We start from the raw sequence: 9140 nt of genomic DNA, 5'->3' as shown, positions 1-9140 counted from the left end.
TGTTAGGTAAAAATTTCATCAAATTTGGAGTCTAGAAAGTGGATCAAACCCGGGATGAAGTAACCGGCTGTCGGTCCGGATTACTGTTCATCCAGGTGGGAAAATAAGAAATTTCATGCCATAATAGGGTATTAAGCCTAGATTAGGCTAAGGGAGACCTTGTACTCGTGCAAGGGAGTCCCTAATACACATAAATGGTGAGTTAATTAATAAGAAAAATAAAAAAAAGAAAAGAAAAGATTTAGGGAAGGGGGGAGTTGAGTCAACTAAAACCTTCTATGTTATTATTGATACATAGATAATAGGCCCTTGATACAAAACTAAGAGCATGATTAATATATGTTTCAGCTAGGCAAGAAGTTAGGGAGCAGGAAGAAGAAGCCCCCTACTGCCTACCATAAAGTTTTGAAGGTGTATTAGGGCTGTACCGGATTGACAGGTGAGTGGGAGTCATGTACTTTGCACCATGAGCATTCTTAATTCATTTTCATGAATATCGCCAAGTGTGAATTGATTCCACTTGTACATATTGATTGATATTGTAGTAGATTCTCTATAATCTTGTTTCTCCATACTTGATTATCTTGTGCACGCATTTGAGGGAACATTGAGAGGAATTACAAAGGGTGGAAGAGTAGTCAAATTGGATTTGAATTGTGAAATAACTTCTTTTGTAAATTGATTTCATTTCCTCTATTTCAAAGACTTGTGAGTAGTAGCCTTGATTATACTCCTTTATGAGTAGTTAAATTGGATCCGAATTGTGAAATGACTTCTTTTGTAAATTGATTTCATTTCCTCTATTTCAAAGATTTGTAGAGCCCTTCTTCATGGTATATTGAGTTGCATCGCACTCCCTTGACTTCTCACTCACAATCCTGGTGTTAGTTTATGATTGGGTCATGATCGAGTGAGTGGTAGTCTTGATTATCCTCCTTTTTAGTAGAGTATTGGGAGGGTGCATTATGGCATTTATGCATGGCTTGGCAGTATCTGCAGGACACCTATAGTCGATGGAGCTTGAACATCGGCCTTTGTGCACATAGTAGCCTTCTGGGTGGGCGGAGCCCAGTCCCTTCCTAGGGGGGACATGGCCCTAGGCGTAGGATCGGCCGGTCCTACGACTTATATTCTGCTTGCCGTCGGGCATAGTAAGACCCCGCGAGGTGCAGTATGGCTTTCCGCGGATGTAGAATTTTCGCGAAGTGCTGTTTAGTATATAGATGTGAGATGGATTTCTGTTCTGGATACTAGCCAGCATTTACATTATCAGTATGGTGTCTTATCCTGCATATGCATGTGATAGTAGGGAATTATTGTGGTTCGCCTGGGGCGTAAAACCCACCTTCCGACAGCTGTCTAGCATTTACATTATCAGTATGGTGTCTTATCCTGCATATGCATGGGACAGTGGGGAGTTGTTGCTGGTTCGCCTGGGGCGTAAGACCCACCTTCCGACAGCTGTCTAACATTTACATTATCAGTATGGTGTCTTATCATGCATATGTATGTGACAATAAGTTGTTGTTGCGGGTTCGCCTGGGGCGTAAAACCCACCTTCCGACAGCTGTCTAGTATTTACATTATCAGTATGGTGTCTTATCCTGCATATGCATGTGATAGTGGGGAGTTGTTGCTGGTTCGCCTGGGGCGTAAAACCCACCTCCCGACAGCTGTCTAGTGATGATTTCGCATATTGACACCTGATTTGTATGTTCCAGCATTATGATCTGTTGAGCATATTCATGAGTAGCATATATGTTTACTTGATTATTCCATATATGTTTCAGATGAGTTGATATTGATTGTGGTGATATTGATGATTTACTCCATATTCTCTATGTTGAGATCATGTTCATCTTGTTATTGATCTTGAGATTTCATCTCGAGCCATGATTATATTCTGTCTCATGTGCATAATACTCTCTACTCCACTCACTGAGTATTCATATACTCACTCCCCAGTTTGGTATTTTTGATTGCAGGGCAGGTATTGTATAGAGAGGAGCAGGGTTAGAGATTGCCTGCTAGCTGTGCCTCTCCATAGTATAGTATAATGTAGATAGAGGTTTATACCTGTTACGGGGGAAATAAGCCGCCATGCCCCACGTGACCGGCACGCGCGCCCAGGAAGACTACGGCTGCCCTTTGATCCAGCAATCCGACCCCGAGTCGGATATCCTCGGCTCCGCAGCCCGACCCCGAGTCGGCTGCCCTTTGATCCAGCAATCCGACCCCGAGTCGGATATCCTCGGCTCCGCAGCCCGACCCCGAGTCGGCTGCCCTTTGATCCAGCAATCCGACCCCGAGTCGGATATCCTCGGCTCCGCAGCCCGACCCCGAGTCGGCTGCCCCTTGATCCAGCGCTCCGACCCCGAGTCGGAGATCTCTTGATAACGACAGGCTATTCCCCAGAGGCACGCCGCGGCCTCCTGCTCCACTACTCCCTGCAACGGCTGTATCTGATGCTGCTCCACGATCTCCTGCATCAGCCGTACAAAGCGGAGCCCCACTATGCCCTGACGTGGCCGTACCCGGTGCTGCTCCACGACGCCCTGTAACGGCCATGTCAGTGGCCACACCATCGTGCCCCACGATAACGAACCCCCCTGAGAGACCCCCCAGCCAGGTATATATGCGGCTGGGGGGAGAAAGGGGGGAGGTGAGCAATATCTCCCAGAGCACTCTCTTACTTGCGATTATCACCTCTCCTCCTCCTCCAATCTCCTCTGACTTGACCGTCGGAGGGCCATCACCACCCTGGTGGTGGTGCAAGGCTTGTTTGCAGGTTTCTTGGCGGAAGGTGGAGCGCAGCCAACACCAACCAAGATAACTCAGACGGAACCCCGTTCACACCGCAGTGCCAATCGTTCTCGGTTTGGACCACCAGCAACAGTTGGCGCTAGAGGAAGGGCCGAATCTTAGAACGATCGTAATGGCACGGCGATGTGGTCGTGGAGCTTCCAATGCTTTCGGTCGCGGAGCCTCTCGCGCCTCCGGCCGAGAGGCTGCTGCGTCCCCAACGCACTCTCAGCAGCACTCCACCGCCCTTTCTCCCATTCAGACGGTCGAAGCTGCTCAGTTCGACCAGCTAGCCCAGCAGGTTCGCACCCTCGCGGAGGCAGTGCAGAATCTGCAGGGTGTGATCTCTCGGGTGCCGCAACGGGCTCAGGAGCCGCTGCCCCCCGAGCACTCGCCTCTTCCTCACAACCCGCGCTCCTTCCTCTCCCACGGAGAGGAGCGCCGGCGCGAGGAGGATTCTCGAGTGCGGTCCATTCTGCCAGGACCTTCTCATCGGAGCTGTGCGGGGTACGAGAGGCGGACCCGGGCGCGTTCTCAGACACCCCAGTCCTCGAGGGGCCCGCACTCCAGTCGGTCCCCCTCGCGCCGCTCCTTGTCCCCCACCCACCGGTCGCGCTCCCTGGACCGGCGGGTGGACGATCTCTACAGACAACTCCAGGTCCTGAAGGGCCACTCCAAAGATCCCTTCGCTGACTTGGAGATCTCCTCCCAGCCGGCGCTTGCCTCGAGGATCCTGTGGACCCCGAACCCGCCGGGGTTCAAAATGCCGGCGATCGAACCCTACGACGGGGCGGCGGACCCGCGGGACCACGTGGAGAGTTTCAGGACTCTTATGCTCCTCCATGGAGCATCGGATCCGCTCCTCTGCAAGGCCTTCCCGGCGACCCTCCGTGGCCCGGCAAGGGCATGGTTCGCCGGCCTGGAGGCTAACTCCATCCAGTCCTTCGACCAGTTCACCCACTTCTTCATCAGCCATTTCGCCGTCAGTAGCAGGCGGCGACTGGTCTCCGACTCCCTCTTTGATGTCCGGCAAAACGAGGGAGAAAGCCTGCGGGATTATCTCACCCGCTTCAACAAGGCTACACTGGAGGTCCGGAACCTGAGCCAGGAAGTGGCTCTCTCAGCCCTGAAGCGTGGCTTCCGGAAGGGCAGACTCACCTTCTCCCTGGACAAACGCCTGCCGCGGAGCTTCCCGGAGCTGTTATCTCGGGCAAACCAGTATGCAGACGCCGAGGAGGCAGCATCCCACCGGAACAAGGAGGCCGCCGAGGCCCCTCTAAAGCCCGAGAAGAAAAGGCGAAAAGAGGCACCCCAGAGGAGGAGCCCGACGCCTCAACGCCGGCGCAGAAGCCCGTCACCAGCAAGGAACCACGGCGCCACACGCCCTCGTTCTCCGCACCGACGCTTCAACCGGTACACCCCACTCCTGGCCCCCCGGGCCCAGATCCTCATGGAGGTCAAGGGGCGGGAGGACCTCCCGGTCCCGAGGCAGATGAAGAAGATCCCTGGGAGGAGGCCTTCTCGGGCGTACTGTGAGTACCACCGAGACCACGGCCACGATACCGAAGACTGCTTCCAGCTTCGGGACGAGATCGAGGCTCTCATTCGCCGAGGGCGTCTCGGTCGATATGTAAACGACCGACGTCCCCCGGCAGGCCCGCGTCCGGTCGACCCGGCCCCTCAGGAGCCTCGGAAGCAGAATCGACCCGTTGCGGGAGTGATCCACACCATCACTGGGGGCTGCTCTCGGCCCGTGAGGAACGCAGGGGGCTCGGCGGAAGCATCAGGAGTGGCCGTCGCGAAGAGGCAGCGGGTCGGAAATGTAATCACTTTTTGTGATGAAGATGTAAAGGGGGTTCAGACTCCCCACGATGACGCCATGGTGATCTCTCTCACTATGGGGAACTATGATGTAAGGCGTGTTCTTGTGGATAGTGGAAGCTCAGCTGATATTTTGTATTACGAGGCCTTCCAAAAGATGAGCTTGTCCCGACAATTGTTGCACAAAACATCCACCCCCCTCATAGGATTCACTGGAGACGCTATCTCGGCCGAAGGTGTCATTGAGCTGCCTGTGACTGCGGGCGTTGCACCCGCAGAAGCCACGGTGCGACTCGGGTTCTTGGTCGTCCGTGTCCCCTCGGCCTACAACGCTATCCTCGGACGACCCGGACTGAACGCCCTTCGCGCGGTGGTTTCTACCTACCATTTGCTCATGCGGTTCCCCACGGCGGCCGGGATTGGAGAGGTCCGAGGTGACCAACCAACCGCACGGCAGTGTTTCCTAGCAACTCTCAAAGGGAAGAAGCCCATGGAGGCCCTAAGCGTCGAGTCCCTTGACGCCAGAGACGAAGTGGCCTTGCGGCACGGGGAGCCGGCCGAGGGCGTAATCGAAGTTCCCCTCGAAGAAGGCCGCCCGGACCGCACGGTCCGGGTCGGTGCCAACCTCGACTTGGAAGCTCGGCTCCGGTTAGTGGAATTCCTCCGAGCCAATGCTGATGTGTTTGCCTGGTCGGCGGCCGATGTACCTGGGATCGACCCGGAGGTCATTTCTCACGCCCTTAACGTCGACCCGACCCACCGACCAGTAAAGCAAAAGAAGAGACATTGTGCCCCGGATCGGATCCGGGTGGTCGACCAGGAGGTAGACAAACTCTTGGAGGCAGGTTTCATAAGGGAAGTGAGCTACCCCGAGTGGCTGGCAAACGTCGTACTTGTCCGGAAGGCGAGCGGGAAGTGGAGGATGTGCGTCGACTACACCGGCCTGAACAAGGCGTGCCCCAAGGATAGCTCTCCGCTCCCGCGAATAGACCAACTGGTCGACGCGACTTCCGGATATCAGCTGCTGTCTTTCATGGACACCTTCTCCGGCTACAACCAAATAATGATGGCTCCACAGGACGAGGAGAAAACGGCCTTCATAACAGACAGGGGGCTGTACTGTTACAAGGTAATGCCCTTCGGTCTGAAGAACGCTGGCGCTACTTACCAGCGCCTCGTCAATAAAATCTTCAAGGAGCAGATCGGCCGGAACATGGAGGTGTACGTGGACGATATGCTGGTAAAGAGCCGCCATGCGGATCAGCACATTGCGGATCTGGAGGAGACCTTCGCCACCTTGCGGAAGTTTCGTATGAAGCTAAACCCGGCGAAGTGCGCCTTTGGTGCTTCGGCCGGGAGGTTCCTCGGCTTCATTGTCAACCAGCGGGGGATCGAGGCCAACCCGGACAAAATCAAGGCCATCCAAGATATGTCCCCTCCGACCAAAGTGAAGGAGGTTCAGGAGCTCGCTGGGAGGGTCGCCGCGCTCGGACGATTTGTGGCAAAATCGGCCGAACGCTGCCAACCGTTCTTCAAGGTGTTGAAGCGCCCGAAAGACTTCCTCTGGACGGCTGAATGTCAAGTGGCGTTCGACCAGCTCAAGGAGTACATGGCGTCTCCTCCCCTGCTGTCCAAGCCGCAAGAGGGGGAGATGCTCTACCTTTACCTGGCGGTCTCCCCAACCGCAGTCAGCGCAGTACTGGTTCGGGAAGAGGCAAAACTTCAGAAGCCCGTGTACTACACCAGCCGAGTCCTCCGGGATGCCGAGACGCGGTACACGAAGGCTGAAAAGATCGCCTTCGCGCTGCTGACTGCGACCAGGAGGCTTCGCCCCTATTTCCAGGCTCATTCTGTCACCCTTTTGACCGATCAACCACTGCGGCAGATCCTCAGCAATCCTGAGAATGCGGGACGGCTGGTGAAGTGGGCAGTAGAACTTGGTGAGTTCGACATCCGCTACCAGCCCCGGCCCGCCATCAAGGCCCAGGTGCTCGCGGACTTTCTCGCTGAGTGCACTGTGCAGGAGACGGAACCCAGGCCGCCGGAAACACCCAGCCTCGATCTTCCGATCTGGACGCTCCACATTGACGGGTCGTCGAACCCTGAAGGTGGAGGGGCTGGGCTGGTCCTTACCAATCCTGATGGAGTGATAGCCGAGTATGCCTTGAGGTTCGGATTTCCAGTGACCAACAATGAGGCGGAGTACGAGGCCCTAGTCACGGGACTCAAACTCGCCAAGGAGCTCGGCATCCGGCGTCTGAAGGTCTTCACCGACTCCCAGCTGGTGGTCGGGCAGGTTCGAGGGGAGTTCGAGGCACGGAGCCCGACCATGCAGAGCTACGTCCGGAAGGTGCAAGCACTCATTTCCGACCTCGGCAGTATTGACATTCAGCAGGTCCCAAGGAGCGAAAATGCTAGGGCCGACAGGTTGTCCCGCTTGGTGGGCGCTGAGGCACACAACTTGTCAAGGGCGATATACCTGAAGACCCTAGATGCCCCGAGCATCGGCGAGGCTGAAGCGGTAATGGCAATTGATCCGGAACCATCTTGGATGGACCCGCTTGTAGCTTACCTCGCCGAAGGGATCCTCCCCGAAGATGAAGATCAAGCTCGGCGACTTGTTATGAAGTCCGCCCACTACGTACTCTACGAAGGGAGGCTGTATCGGACCTCGTTCACCGCCCCCCTCTTAAGGTGCCTCCGCCCTCCGGAAGCGGCTTACGCCCTCAGCGAAGTCCGCGAAGGCATCTGCGGATCGCACCTGGGGGCTAGGTCCCTGGCACATAAGATCATGAGGCAAGGCTACTATTGGCCGACCTTATTGGAAGACTCAAAGGATCACGTACGGAAATGCGACGCCTGCCAGCGCCACGCCAACATCCAGAGAGTCCCCTCTGTTCCCTTGGCGCCAATCACCGCCCCCTGGCTCTTTGCACAGTGGGGAATGGATATCCTCGGACCATTCCCCATCGCTTCGGCCCAGCGGAAATTTTTGATTGTCGCCATCGACTACTTCACCAAGTGGGTGGAGGCAGAGCCACTGGCCACCATCACGGAGGCGCAAGTCCGGAAGTTCGTAAAGAAGAACATCATCGTCCGATTTGGGGTACCTCGGGTCCTCATCTCGGATAACGGTCGACAGTTTGATAACAAGCATTTCCGAGACTTCTGCGAGGAGTTCGGGATCGAACATCGGTTCACGTCCGTGTCGCATCCCCAAACCAACGGCGAGGCCGAGGTCACAAATCGGACAATCCTCCAAGGTATCAAAGCGCGGATCGGACGGACGGGGCAAGCTTGGGTCGAGGAACTCGAGAATGTCCTTTGGGCGTATCGGACCACGCATCGGACTCCTACCGGGGAGACGCCTTTCAGCCTAACCTATGGCACGGAAGCCGTTGTCCCCGTAGAGCTCGGACTTCCCTTACCTCGGGTAGCCGCACACCGACCCGAGGCCAACTCGGAGCAACTCCGAGGGAACCTGGATCTCTTGGAAGAAGCAAGGGAAATGGCGCAGGTTCGGATGGCAATGTATCAGCGGAGGGTGGCCCGATATTACAACTCCAAAGTCCGACCGAAGCTTTTCAGAATTGGAGATCTGGTGCTGAGGCGAGCTAAGGCATCTCAACCTACGGAAGGTGGGAAGCTAGCGCCGAATTGGGAAGGCCCGTATAAAGTTCGTTGGGTAAACCGACCTGGCTCCTACCAGTTGGAAGCCCTAGATGGCCGAGAAATTCCAAGGGGCTGGAATTCCGCTAACCTGCGGATGTATTACCAGTAGAACAACAAGGCCAGAAAGACAATTTGAAAAGGTGCAACACTTTTCATTTCAATAATTTCTGGTTACAATGGCGTGCTCGTGTGATTACAAGGAATTCCCAGAGGGGAATTAGGGAGTAAAGAAAGCAAAGAAGAGGTGGAGAATCCGTGGAGCTGAGGACCGAGGATCCCAAACCCTCAACCCAAAGCAGCTGCAATCCCACCGGAAGTGGGTGCTTCTAACCGGAGGCGCCATCCAGCACCTCACCAAAAAGACGAGGAGCCGCCGCAGAAGAAGCTCCCGCTGCCCCCAGGGGAACGCCGCCTCCAAAGGATATTCCCATCCTCCCCAGTGGTAGGAAAGAGAAGGAATACGAGGGGGAAGAGCATATGGAGGCGCGGTCCCGGACTGAGCGTCTGGTGCAGAGCTCGATCGGGAGGCTGAACTTCAAGGAGGGGAGATCTGATCCCGGATGAAACGCCTAGAGCGGAGCTCCGCCGGGAAGACCCTCCTTGTTGATCCCAGATGAAACGGCTAGTTGGCTGAAGTCGCAAGGGGAGCGTCTCCCCTTTCCTTCAACAGGAGTCTCTCAGTCATATGCCAAGGAGGAGGTCCGCGATCCATGGCAACCTGAACAGCTCCGGCTTGGCAAACTCCATTGTACCTGCACCTATATTTATAGCCAAACTGCGGCCCCCTGGTCGTTCCGATGCGGGTGGCTCCAATAAATGCAGGCGCATTGAAACCGGAGCCGTTC

This window comes from Phoenix dactylifera, chromosome 10, assembly GCF_009389715.1.
Source record: "Phoenix dactylifera cultivar Barhee BC4 chromosome 10, palm_55x_up_171113_PBpolish2nd_filt_p, whole genome shotgun sequence".
Lineage (NCBI taxonomy): Eukaryota > Viridiplantae > Streptophyta > Magnoliopsida > Arecales > Arecaceae > Phoenix > Phoenix dactylifera.
The sequence above is the reverse complement of the archived record's forward strand: the minus strand, read 5'-3'. Positions refer to the sequence as shown.